Source organism: Staurois parvus, unplaced genomic scaffold, assembly GCF_062004578.1.
Source record: "Staurois parvus isolate SC_StPar_1 unplaced genomic scaffold, SC_StPar_1.0 ptg000053l, whole genome shotgun sequence".
NCBI classification, from domain to species: Eukaryota; Metazoa; Chordata; class Amphibia; order Anura; family Ranidae; genus Staurois; species Staurois parvus.
This window is the reverse complement of record NW_028317849.1, coordinates 5,295,262-5,309,433: the sequence shown is the minus strand read 5'-3', so window position 1 is coordinate 5,309,433 and position 14,172 is coordinate 5,295,262. Positions and strand designations below refer to the sequence as shown.

Genomic DNA, 14,172 nt, shown 5'->3' with positions numbered 1-14,172 from the left:
AACTGAACCTTGTTCTACAGTGTATATAAAAATTCTACACACTCCTGTTAAAATGTCAGATTTCTGTGATGTAAAAAAATGAGACAAAGATAAATAATTTCAGAACTTTTTCCACCTTTAATGTAACCTATAAACTGTACAACTCAGTTGAACAGAAACTGAAATCTTTTAGGTGGAGGGAAGTAAAAATAAAAAAATAAAATATGGTTGCATAAGTGTGCACACCCTTAAACTAATACTTTGTTGAAGCACCTTTTGATTTGATTCCAGCACTCAGTCTTTTTGGGTATGAGTCTATCAGTATGGCACATCTTGACTTGGCATTAATTGCCCACTCTTCCCTGCAAACGCACTCCAAATATGTCAGATTGTGAGGGCATTTCCTGTGCACAGCCCTCTTCAGATCACCCCACAGATTTTCGATTGGATTCAGGTCTGGGCTCTGGCTGGGCCATTCCAAAACATTAATCTTCTGGTGAATCCATTCCTTTTGATTTGGATGTATGCTTTGGTCGTTGTCATGCTGACAGATGAAGTACCTCTTCATGTTCAGCTTTCTAGCAGAAGCCTGAAGGATTTGTGCCAATATTGGTTGGTATCTGGAATTGATTAGAATTCCCTCTACCTTGACTGAGGCCCCAGTTCCAGCTGAAGAAAAACAGCCCCAAAGCATGATGCTGCCACCACCATGCTTCACTGTGGGTATGGTGTTCTTTTGGTGATGTGCAGTGTTGTTTTTGTGCCAAACATCTTTTGGAATTATGGCCAAAAAGTTAAACTTTTGTTCCATCAGACCATAACACATTTTCCCACATGCTTTTGGGGGACTTCAGATGTGTTTTTGCAAAATTTAGCTGGGATGTTTTTCTTCATAAGAAAAGGCTGCCATCATGCCAATCTACCCCATATCCCAGACATATGAAGAAAATGGGAGATTGTTGTCACATGTACCACACAGCCAGTACTTTGCCAGATATTTCTGCAACTTCTTTAATGTTGCTGTAGGTCTCTTGGCAGCCTCCCAGACCAGTTTTCTTCTTGTCTTTTCATCAATTTTGTAGGGATGTCCAATTCATGGTAATGTCACTGTTGCGCCATATTTTCTCCACTTGATGATGACTGTTTTCACTGTGTTCCATGGTATATCTAATGCCTTGGATATTCTTTTGTACCCTTCTCTTGACTGATCTCTTTTAACAATGAGATCCCTCTGATGCTTTGGAAGCTCTCTGCGGACCATGGCTTTTGCTGTAGAATGCGACTAAGAAAAAGTTCAGCTGTTCTAGCAGGTCTTTCCTGACTTTATTTGCGGTTAATCAGAGGCACTTTAAATGATGGCAGGTGTGTACTGACACCTATTTAACATGATTTTGAATGTGATTGCTTCATTCTGAAAACCACTACATCCCCAGTTATAAGAGGGTGTGCACACTCATGCAATCACATTTGAGTTTTTTTATGTTCCCCTCCAAAAGGTTTCCGTTTTTTTGTTTTTCAATTGAATTGTACAGTTTATAGGTCACAGTAAAGGTGGATAAAGTTCTGAATGATTTATCTTTTGTCTAATTTTTTTTTCATCACAGAAACCTGACATTTTAACAGGGGTGTGTAGACTTTTTATAGCCTGTGTGTGTGTGTGTGTGTGTGTGTGTGTGTGTGTATATGTATGTATGTGTGTGTGTGTGTAATATTATAAAGCTGGACCAGAATTTTAGCAAGATATTAAAAACTGCTCAGTGTCAGAATTCTTCTCTGTAGCAAAGCTTTTTGAACTTGTGCTCATCCCGGTCTAGTGGAAAGTTCCACACACTGCATATAATCAACATTATGCAGGTTGTATTTGGAGGTACAGTACAGCTCTGTATTCAGAATGTATGGTTTTTGCAGGACTTGTATTTTTGGAATACCCTCTCCATTTATTTCATACTGCTAACCCTGTAAGCAGACAGGATGTCCTGAGCTCACTTCTCAGCTGTATCTCTTTCTGATGTTCGTTTTTTAGTAATCATAACTCATACTTGGAAGGCACATTAACTTGTTAGAGTAGAGCTCCAGAGTTCTAGTCCAAATCAGACTTGGTAGACTAAGCAAATATGGTAATAAATGGCTTAAATGAACACTATAAATCCTTTTTAAAAGACTTGTATGCTTCCCTCCTATAGTGTTTTGTGCCCTCCACTGAAAACAGTGAAGGTTGACTTGACGGATGAATTCATCTTTTACACAATGTCAATCTGTAATGTAGCACATTAGCTTAAATGGCAAACTGACAGTTCTTGTGGCCATGTGTTCCTGAATGACCATGTATATTGCACTGCCTTGTACTTGAATTTTTCCCACCTCCAAAATATCTTCAATGCAAGCTGCCTTTGCTGCCCTGCTAGTGGGGTTGTGAAAATACACTGTCTTGCCACAGACAAAAGAAAAATATGTTGTAGCATGTATCATTATTGATGGGCACTGGGACAAACCATTTCATAACTGTGTGACTGCAGGGTGTACTGTAATATCCTGTAGCAGCATACATACGATGCTTACTGTGTTCCAGCTGCTGTATGACTGGGTGACTGAGCAGTTCCATCTGCCCAGCCAGTATCTGGATAATTAAAACCATCCTATGATGATAACCTCTCCTTGCCTTGCTGCCATTTTTTTTTTTTATTCAACCCAAAATAACTTGGTGTGTTCCAGGTTTTAATTTCCCATTTTTTTTTTTTTTTGCTTTGAAACTTCAGCCACAAGGATTCCACATCCTCCCTTGTCCTGTTAGCGATGTCATCTCTTTTTTCTTGCTTTTTACTTATGCACACCCCTTCCACTCTTTGGCCTCTAACTTATCCCTTTGATACAGGGAATAACCCTGGACAGTCACGAGCCTATGCACATTGATGTTAGGTACTTTAGTTACCCTACCATTACTGACGACAGTAGCACTCTCTGACCTTTGCTCACTGCCTGGAATGGCTTCCTCTGTTACCTCTCCTTCATCATCTAGTTTAAAAAGTCCTCTAATTTTTTGGCTCTCCCAACAGAGCTGCACCCTCCTCTATTTTAGGCGCAGTCTGTCCCTGCTATAGAGCTGGTAACTGACCAAAAAGGAAGACCAGTTCTCCAGGGACCCAAAACCCTCCTTCCTACACCAATTTCTCTGCCACTTGTTAAGTTCTCTAGGCTACTGCTGCCTCTCTGGTGTGGCTTGAAGTACAGGCAGTATTTCTGAGAATGCTGCCTTGGAGGCCATTTTTCTTCGATATAGCTCTGAAGTCCCTGATTCTTTCTAAAACTTTGTTATTAGTACCAATATGCACCATGACAGCTGGGTCCTCTCCAGCCCCGCCCAATAATCTATCCATCTGATCTATGATGTACTGAACTTGAGCATCTGGTAAACAACATATTGTTCAGCGATCGTGGTCTTTGTAACAAATTGACCTATCTGTCCTTCTAATACTTGAGTCCCTTACCACCAGTATCTGTCTATCATTTCCTCTAACCTTGCACCCATTGTCACTGGAGGAGTCTCAACTAGGGCCATTCTCACTGGAGGAGTGGCAACTAGGGCTACTTTCCCACCGCCCAATAGAGGTTCCAATCCGTCCGCATGAAAAATGGATGGACAGACCCGATATGAACCTTTTATTCTTCTCTATTGAACGGTTAGTGTAAACGGACATGTGTCCATTTACACCCGCCTATACCCAATTCAATCCGCCAAAAAGAGACTGATGGGGATCCGTCCAGCAGGTCAGATCGGATGGCAGTCTGGTGTAAATGGATAAGCGGTCCATTTACATCCGACTGCCCATAGAGGAGAGTGGTCTGTGTCTGCACAAGCTGAGCAGACCTGTCATCCACCTGCTCAGCGGGGCTCAGCGGACAGATCCCCTGCTGAGCAAGCGGATCGCAAACTGCAGTCTGCGCCATGTGAAAGGGGCTTAGGGCAGTCACTTTGCTCCAGTAATGGCATGCTTGACTGATATCCCCAACATTACACAACCAAGTGTATTTAGTGGGGTGTGTCAGCTCAGAACCGACCTTCTTAATTCTTTTCCCTCTACCCTGTACCCTGTCTAACTGTTACCCATCTACTCTCTGATGCCTGCACCTCCATTCCACTCCAACCCCCCTCCCCATGCTGGACCCTGTCAGCACCTTACTGGTATGGTTCAAACTCCCTGTTAGGTTGACAATACTTCTGTTGCCAGTTGTTTCCTTAGATTCTGTATCTTGGTTTCCAAGGAGACAACGTGCTTACATTTTTGCACAGCAGTATTCACCCGTGCACAGTTGTTCAAGGCATACATGGTGCAGGCTGTGCACCGAGTTGCATTGCATCCCGATTGGATTTTACCCACGAACATAATAGGGATAGGAATTATAAGTTATTGCTAATCTAATTTTATTCTGTTCTGAGCACTAGTTTTCCCTTAACTGTTTTGGGATCTCTTGCTCTGTGATCATACAGCCAATGGCGTCCTTTTTTCATGCTCCTGCACATGCAGTCTCTGGTGTCCTTTCCTTCTGCTTCCACTCACCAACTACATGGCCTCAAGTGTCCTCCCTTTTACCTTACTGTTCCTACAGCCCTCAGTCCCTCAGTGTCCTCTCTTCCCGCTCTCTAGTCACACAGCCCAGGATGTCCTCTCCGTCCAGATCCCGCTAACTGGTCACACAGCCCCCAGCGTCCTCTCAATTATCACATTGTCCCCAGCGTCGTCCTGATCCTGCTCACTACATGAGTACATAGCCCTTGCTGTCCTCTTCCTACTCCTGTACACAGGTCTCTCAGCCCTTTGCATTCTCCTTCTTGCTCCCTTTTACTAATCACACGTCCCCTGATGTCCTCTCCTCCCAGTCTCTGGTCACACAACCCATGGTGTCCTCTCCTCCTGCACCTACTCACTAATCATATGGTGCTGTTTTGTTCTGCTCCTGTCCACCAATCACAGCCTCCGGAGTCCTCTCTGTTTGTTCTTGCTCACTGATAATACTACCCTTGGCGTCCTCTCCTCCTGATCCCGCTCACTGATCGCACAGTCCTTAGTTTCCTAGTACACACAGTGCTTAAGCCACAATACCTCAGTAGTCACTGCACTCCAGTTAAAATTCCTCAGTAGTCACTGATCCCCAGTCACATTACCTCAGTACTCGCAGCGCCCCAATCACAATTCCTCAGTACTTGCAGCAAACTGGTCACAATACCTCAGTACTCGCAGCGTCCCAATCACTCACAATTCCCCAGCAACACACAGTGTCTCAGTAGCACTCTTTCCAAACACCTCACTGTTAGTGTCCCACACCACTGTCACTCAGCTCCTAATGCTCTTGCTTGTTTTCCGACCACAGTTCAACACAGCATGTCAAGCATCTCCCACACAGAAGAGCTCAGCACAGCATGCCCAGTGCCTCACACTCAATTCAATATACTTCCTAAACAATGAACTTTTGTTTCATCAGTCCACAAAACATTTTCCCAGTAGCATTGTGGTTTGCCAGGGTGCTCTTTGGCAACATCAGGTGTGCAGCAATGTTGTTTGTTGTTTTTCTTTTTTTTTCAGGAGAGCATCAGCTTCCTCCATGGTGTTTTGCCATGGGCGCCCTGCCTGTTCAAAGACTTACATATGGTAGACTCATGAACAGGGACTTTTTCCATGTCTGCAAGCTTTTAGCTGTTACTTGTGGGTTGTTATTTACCTAATTGAGGATTCTGCATTGTACCTTTTGGGAGTCATCTTGGCTGGGCGCCCCCGTCTAGCAAAAGTAGTCACAGTATTACTGTAAACTATCTGCATTCTTGGACAATTTGTCTGTCGACTGATGGGTGCCTAAACACTGAGATTTGCTTTTGTATCAATTTCCGGCCTAATGCAGATCAGCTACTCCTTGATTGTACCATATGTCTTTAGAGAAATACGTTTTTAGGAGGCATGGTTCACATAAGTTGATGCTTCTTATGAACAGTAATCTTAAAATGTTTGAGTGCCTTTTATAAACCAAAGTAGCTGTAAACCACAGCTCCAAACTTATTTCATTAATTGGACTCCAGGTGTGCAAACTACTGACTCCAATTAGCTTTCGTTCTTGGATTCACTTATGTTTTCTTCCAGCACTGTGAATGTTTAGTGGGTGTGTTCCAATAAAGACACGACAAATTAGAATTGTTTGTGTGTATCAGCGTAAGCACTATTGTTGAGGATCAGATCACTTTTTATGGCAAACTGCTGCAGAAAACCAGTTAATTCCAGGGGGATACATAATTTTTCTTGCCACTGCATGTCAAAACTTAGAAATTACATCGAACCACCATGACAGCCAGGGATCTGGAATTATTATTATACAGGATTTATATAGCGCCAGCACTTTACAATATAAAGGGAGACAATACAGTTCAATACAAGAGGGTTAGGAGGGCCCTGCTCCTTGGAGCTTACAATCTAAAATTATTATTATACAGGATTTTTATAGCGCCAACAGTTTGCTCAGCACTTTACAATATAAAGGGAGACAATACAGCAACAGTACAGTTCAATACAAGAGGGAAAGGAGGGCCCTGATCCTGGGAGCTTACAATCTAACATTATTATTATTATACAGGATTTTTATAGCGCCAACAGTTTGCTCAGCACTTTACAATATAAAGGGAGACATTACAGCAACAGTACAGTTCAATACAAGAGGGAAAGGAGGGCCCTGCTCCTTGGAGCTTACAATCTAGGAGTATTTTCAGCCAAAGACAGCCAACATATTTCCTTTTAAGAGCTCAGTATGTCACAACACTTTCCTCCCTCTGAAAAGCAATCTACTGTGGATCACTTTCCAGAGGCATTTGACAAGCAGTAGGGAGGTGTTATTTTGTCTCCTTACTGCCTGTTTTAACACTAAAAATGCTGACTCATTTTCTTGATTTGTGATATGCCATAACACTTTTGTCGCACCCAAGAAGTAAAGCATTGCGCAGCAGAATGTGTACAGCACTGTGCAACTGCATGCCTTCTTTTGGTAGGTTTTTAAGAACCGTTATAGTTAGTTTTTACTAACACCTTTAAAAATCTTTTCCAATAAAATACAGAAGGCACCATCGCTAATCTCTCCTAAAAATGCCAACGGGCTGGCTACCATGCTGATCCAATTTCTGTGACCTAGAACACACTGTAGACAAGGAATTCTGCACTCACTGTGCTACATAGGAACATAATGCCTCCCACGTAGCTCTGCACTAATGGGCTCTGCATGCTGTATTGAAGAAGTCCGTACTGGCACTTGTGGTGTGGGTGCTGGGTTCACTTATTCCGCAGTGCATAACCTCTTGAGTGGGACATCCAGGCCCTGGTCACTAGATAAAGATATATATATTTTATATATAATATTTTTTTTTTATTGTCCAGCTCTGCTTTTCCCAAGGAAGTGGGAAAATGACACCACCTGGCCCAGCAGTTTGGACATTCCTGGCACACCGTGTTGGGACACAGATATTTCTAGCGCCTTCGTTTTGACTACTGACAAAGTAGAGTGGTAATGTCATACCACTTATCCAATCAGAGAACGCCTTGTATTCATTAAGAAATGTACAAATCATTCTGTGAATGGCACTCATGCTGTGGTTACTATGCAGCAGGTCAGCCACTCACTATGGGACCTGGAAGACAATGTGGATCACTGTAGTAGCAGTGGCTACTTTAATGATTCTCCTCTTTCGCAGCCTTCTAAGGCATATGTATTCAATTTGAACCAATGTAACTACAAACAAAATATACTTGGAACTCTTCTTTAATATACTAAATATTATTACTTTGGTGAATTGTCTGAATACAATATTTTTGGCATTGTTGAGGCTTATTCATAAAGTGGAGTACTACTCATTTACTTAAAAAAACAAAAAAACTTGTGAAGTTTCTTTTTTTTTTTAATTGTAGATGTTTACAAACTTCATAAGCAAAGCCACAAATGTGTTATTTCTGGATAACTGTTGGAATACCTTCTGTAGCCTGCCAGGGAAGCAAACCTTCCATTTGCATGGGCTGTTTGCTTTTAAAACAGTAACATATCTTTCAAAGGGTGAGAAAAGCTATTTTTTTTTAAATTGCTACCGGGTTTGTGTATTTTGCGCATGCATGAGTTTTTTTCAAGATTTTCCTGACACAATCTAAAATAATTCTGGTAGGCGATCTGGCTTTTCCCTAAAGTGTCTGCAGTAGGAACACTTTCACAGCGTCTTTTAGGTGAGAAGGGACTTCTATACTTTGTGTCAGCTCTGTTTAATAGAATAAAACATTTGAGTGATAATTTGTAAATGATGATTTCCATTCATCTGTATCCCATGGACTTCTGCTTCATTAGAAAATAGATTCAGATCTATATGATCCCATCTATGGCTGTCAGTGCAGCACCCATAGTAGGTTTCCTGGCTGTACTGTTAGTTCTGATCTCTATTTTAAGACATGGCAGTTATTTTTCAGAAGACATATTTAAAAAACCAAAGCTCTATTTAGCAGTGTCAAAGGTTAAATGTACAGGAAAGAACTTCACCCGCCTCCTCCAGGTGGAAATGGGGTTAAATTTGCTTTATCATTTCTGTGTAGCAAACATGTTGTTCTTGTAGTATTCCCCTCCCCCAGCAAATACTCCTGCCTTCCACCCACACATTCACTCCCTCCCTACTTCTGCCTAGTCAATTCACTCTCCCTTTTATCTAGTGCACTCTCCCTCTCTTCTCTCTCCTTTCTCTGTCTCTCTCCCTTTTTTTATTTGCTTATCCAGATCCCTATGTATTCTTGGTGATGTCATTGTGGCATGTTTCCTGTTGCTTGTTGTTTTAGTGAGGAATATAAAATAACCTGCAGAAAACTATTTACAAATCATATTTTCTGTTAAAGATACTTTATACCCTGTTGTCAGGGTGGTGTAAAAGATGAAAGCAAGCTTTACACACCTAGAGAGGTGGTTTGTTTTGTTTGTGCAAGAGGCCTAAAACTGGCTGTAGATACGATGTCACCTGATGATCATTCTCCTGGGACAATCATCAGTCATACAGGTTTGAAAACCTTGCCACCTTCTTTTGCCTCTTTGGATGTATTTTGGTGCTGGTGGTGTTGGCATCTCTTCCTTTCAACCATGAACACCAACAATTGGGTGGCTTAACTGTTTAAATTCACATTTAAAGCAACATCTACAGTCATACTGTGCCTGCATGTTCATCTTTCCTATGATTTCTATGACCAGTTTATACAGTAGATTTTTTTTTTTTAAGCGGTAATAGTAGTAGTAGTAAAAAAAAGAAAAAAAAATTCTCTTGCAAAATAATGTCATAATGTGCTAGTATGCATCGCATACTAGCACATTATGAAAGACTTGCCTTAGAACTAAGCCATCTAGCGGTGCACTGCCACCGCTGACAGGGCTTCTATCTTCACTTGGTCTTCCTTCCAGGCTCGCTGGCCGCTTGATTGGCCGAGCTGCGATGATGTCACTAGCACACATGCGTGTTGAAGTCTTGGCCATGGCACCGAGCTCTGAAGGAATGGCACGGGTATGCCATTCCTTCAGAGCACGTGCTCCAGTGACGTCATTGTCTGCAGGGACACTGAATATCTCTTAAACGGTGCATGTTTAGGAGATATTCCTTGTACCTACAGGTAAGCTTCATTATGAGCTTACCTGTAGGTACAAGTGTTCAGTGGGAGTTTACATCCACTTTAATGAACATAGCCTTAGCCGGATGCTTGTGTGCAACTGCTGCATTTGATTTGCTTTTGCCTACAGTACAGATTAAACTCACTATTACAATTTGTAGCTGACAAATGCAAAGCAGGTCAAATGCAGTTTCAAAATGGTCAGCAATGCTACACAAAGTAAATGCCAATCTGTACACTTGCAAATAAAGCTAAAGCTTCTTCAAACTTATAAAAACAAATCCCATATACACAAAACCCATACGATGACTATAGATGGACACATTAATGGGTAGATCTTGTCCTAAACAAGAAATGAGACTTGCTCATTAGATTGCTGGGACTTCTGTGATGTGTCTTGTGACCTTGTCTTTTGCATTCGGTAAGTTAAAAAAAAATTGAATATGGTTACCTTTTTTAAAAAATCAGCTGGGTTACAAGAAAAATATACACATTGTTGAGTACTTATCTATATCTCACAAACGCATCCATGAACTGCTGAAGTCCAGTTGCTGTTGGTGGGCTTAGAAAAGGGTAAATAGATTGATGTGGTTTGCCCTAGATATGTTTTGGATATTGCAGCTGGCAGTACACCTGCATGGGGTAATGCAGTTGGGGGGGGATTCTGCTGCTCTTTAATCCTGCTTCCTTAAGCCACCATTCTATTGCTAAGCACCTGCTCTGGTTTTGAGCACTTGGGTTTATGGCTTTTCTTTGTAGTGCTAAATTTAGCCATTGCTGCATGTCTCATGACTACTAGATTAATACTATAAACAACTTTACAATTTGGGTCATCTTGGCATTTTTTTCATCCTTCCCCCTTTTCTACAGATAAATAGCCTAGCCTAGCCATACCTGGGGAGATCTGACATTTTGTATAAGAAGATTTTATATGTGCCATGCATCTAAACCCACTTCCACTTTTATCTTTTTTTTTTTTTTTTTTAGTCTCATGTAAAACTTAAAGTGGTTGTAAAGGAATTAAGAAAAAAAAAATAGTAAACATCTCTATACTTACCTGTTTTGTGCAATGGATTTGCACAAGTGGCCAAAATCTCCTCTTCTTGGTCCCATGCAGGCACTCCTGGCCCCTCCTCTCTGTCCAGCCGCTTCCCATGGGGTTACTTGTGCGTAGTTGCTCCTGAGCCCCGCTGCTGCATCTATCGACACAGACAGTGGGACTCCTTCCAGTGCTCCCGGTGCCCCAGCACGGCCAGTGAGACACTGAGAAGTAAGGGGAGAGAAGAGCTGCAGACGTGCACAGCAATTAATCAAATGATGGCTAAGGTAAGTAAAAGGAGGGATGAAAGGCCAAAACTGATGCCCAAACATTTTTGGAGCATTTAATGCAAGGGATGCATTAACAAAACAAAGGTATCCCACTCGGTCCAAAAAGTTTTTGTCCAACAGGAAGGTATCCCACTCGACCCAAAATGTTTTTGTCCAACAGCGGCTGGGCGCCCCAGGCCTTATTTCCCTTCTTTATGCAGCTTTGAATAGACGCTCGTCGCATTCTTCTCTTTCATATGTTGTTCAGTGGGAGCGCGACCTTGGAGTGGCTGTGGATCCGGAGGACTGGAATAAGGGCTGGTCACTCATAGCTAAATGCTCATTTAATACGACCATGCTGGAGGTGGCTTACAAGGTATTGTTTCATTGGTATTGGGTTCCGGCTCGTTTGGCACAGGCGAAAATCATACCTGCAGTGATCGATGCTTTCGTGGTTGTGGCTATCGTGGTGATGTATTGCATATGTTTGACGTCTTAAGCCATTTTAGTTAGCGTTTGTCTTGTGTTCTTTTTTTTTTTTTCTGTGTTGACACTATATCTCCTTCATATCTACCTGTAAGAACTATCCTATATACACCTGACCACCACATCTATATGAGCTGGTTGGACACCCCATTCCAAAAACAATGGGTGTTACCAACACATCCTAAGAAGAAGAGGTATAAGTCCTCATGCACACTTGACATTTTTACAGCTGCTGTTTTTGGCTTTTGACGGTTTTTTCTACAGCCAGTAAACCCCCCAGCATGTTATCCTATGTGTCCATGCACACATAGACTGTAATCAACGCAGATAAAGCTGCAAAAGGAATATGGGAGGGGGGGAAGAAAAACTATAAACGCCTATTTACATAAACAAAAACAACTACGCTCTATAAACCCCCTCTATAGCTTTGTTAAATTTTGTTATGCCCCCATTCACACCAATGCAATTTGTCATGCACTTTGGCAGTTCAGAAGCACGACAAGTCACACCCCATTTGTGCCTATGGAACCATTCAAAATGGTGTGACTTAGGGTTTTTGAAAAAAGTTCCTGCACTATTTTTGACAATTTCATGTGCAGCTTGCCTTGACATCTGTGACATCTTGACATCTATCCCCCCCCCCCCCCCCCCACCAAAAAAAAAAGATTTGTTTTTCTCAACAAAAACAGTACAGTTTATAGGTTGCATTAACCGCTTCCCGTCCGCCCTATAGGAGAAATACTGCTACAGGGCGGCACGGGTGCGCAAAATCACGCGTGTGTATGTGTGTGTGTGTGTGTGTGTGTGTGATTTTTTATTTCCAGGTAATGGGCGTGTGCCATTCACGGCTGCGGCTGTCAATCACCGGGTCCTGGCCAGTGATTTCTCGCCGGCGCCTGGTCATTTCCAATGATCTCCGACGGAGGGGGACTGTTTTGTTTACTAACAGTTCTCCTCCCTATGAGCTCAGACACAATGCTCTGGATGGCCGTGCACAGCACAGCCATCCAAAGCAAGTGTGCTTACAGTGAAGCACACTGACAGGGCTCCCTATGTAAAACACTCCCAGCACACAGTTAACCCTTTGATCAGCCCTCATGTTAACCCTTTCCTGCCCAGTGCCATTAGTACAGTGTGTTTTTTTTTTTTTTTTTTTTTTTTTTTTTTTAAGCGTTGATCACTGTATTGGTGTCACTGGGGATATCAGTGACACCAAGTCAGTTTCCGCTATAAGTTGATCGATCGCCATTACTAGTAAAAAAAAAAAAAAAAAGAAAAAATTCCAATATCTATACCGCCATTTATAAACACGTAAAGCAATTAATTTACACGTATTGGAAAATTCTTTTTAGCAAAGACGTGTAGCAGAATACATTTTGGTCTAAATTTATGACGAAATTTGATTTTTTACTAGACCTTTTTAATAGCAAAAAGTCAAAAATATTGTTTGTGTTTTTTTCACAAAGTTGTCCGGTCTTTTTTTTATAGCGCAAAAAATAAAAACCGCACAGGCGATCAAATACCACTGAAAAATAAGCTCAATTCGTGGGAAAAAAAGGGACAGAAATTTCATTTGGGTGCAGCGTTGCACGACTGTGCAATTGTCAATTAAACTAACGCAAAAAATGGCCTGGTCCGGAAGGGGTTTAAATCCTCAGGAGGGCAAGTGGTTAAAGGTGGAAAAAGTTCTGAAATGATTAATCTTTGTCTCATTTTTTTTTTACATCACAGAAACTTGACATTTTAACAGGAGTGTGTAAACTTTTTACATCCACTGTAAGTGCTACTGAATACATGTTTTTGTTTTTTTGTGATGTGCATGGTGGTATCATATATGTATGCAAATATACAATTATTTGTTGTTTGTACCCACAGTAGAGCCCAAAAGCAATAGGTTCGCAATTTTTCTTTTCTCTTTTCTCTACATAAATACAGGAAGACTGACCTAGATCAAGCCCTTATCCAACTGTTTTTTATCTTTATTTTTTTATGGCTAATTTACACTATATGCAGTGACTGGCATATTACTGCACTGTCACCGCTAGGACACACAGAAAACAATTGTTTTTCAATGTGTTCCATTCACACTGCAACACAGCCTGGAGCTGCGTTACACAGACAGGCTGCATTTTATTGCAGTACACCATAAACTTCAAATAAAGTTTGTACAAAAGAAAACATGTTCCTCATACCTGGAAGTAGAGAGCATTTCACTTTTCTCTAAACATGGGGGAGGGGGTGAGTATATGGGAAGGGGGGGGGGGGGAGGAAGTAAACGGGTTAACTTCCATGGGCAAAACACAGGTTCACAAAACGCAAATAAATGGCTTCAATTGATCTTGAAAGTGACGTTTTTTTCTTGTTTCGCTGTGTTTTTGTGTTTTCTTGACTGCTCTCAGCCTCCTCGATATGTGTCGGTACTAATTCCAGGGATATCCACTAATTTACTACTTCCTTTTAGTCTCAATTTAATATGCTGGACAGCAGGATGTTTTCACTTTTCGCTTAAGCTGTCAGATGTCACAAGCAGATGAGCTGACTGAATCTGGTAGTCACTACATGTTTTGGTGTGTAGGTAGTGCAGGACTGCAGTATCTAATAGAAAACAGAGTTAGAAGGAACATGATATGTCAGTTTGCAGATAAAGGGGATTTAGTTTGTTCCAAAAATAGTCCCGTGTAAACAGCAAAATAGGGAAATGTTTGCCAATCTGTAACAGTGTATTCTAGAGTAGGCAATAATTGGGTAA

The 14,172-nt window shown here is 41.6% G+C and overlaps 1 protein-coding gene across 1 annotated transcript in view; it reads left to right on the top strand.

Moving 5' to 3' along the window:
* INSR (insulin receptor) overlaps positions 1-14,172 on the top strand; it is a 176,067-nt gene that overhangs the window by 29,223 nt on the left and 132,672 nt on the right. The gene's annotated exons all lie outside the window — the stretch shown is intronic.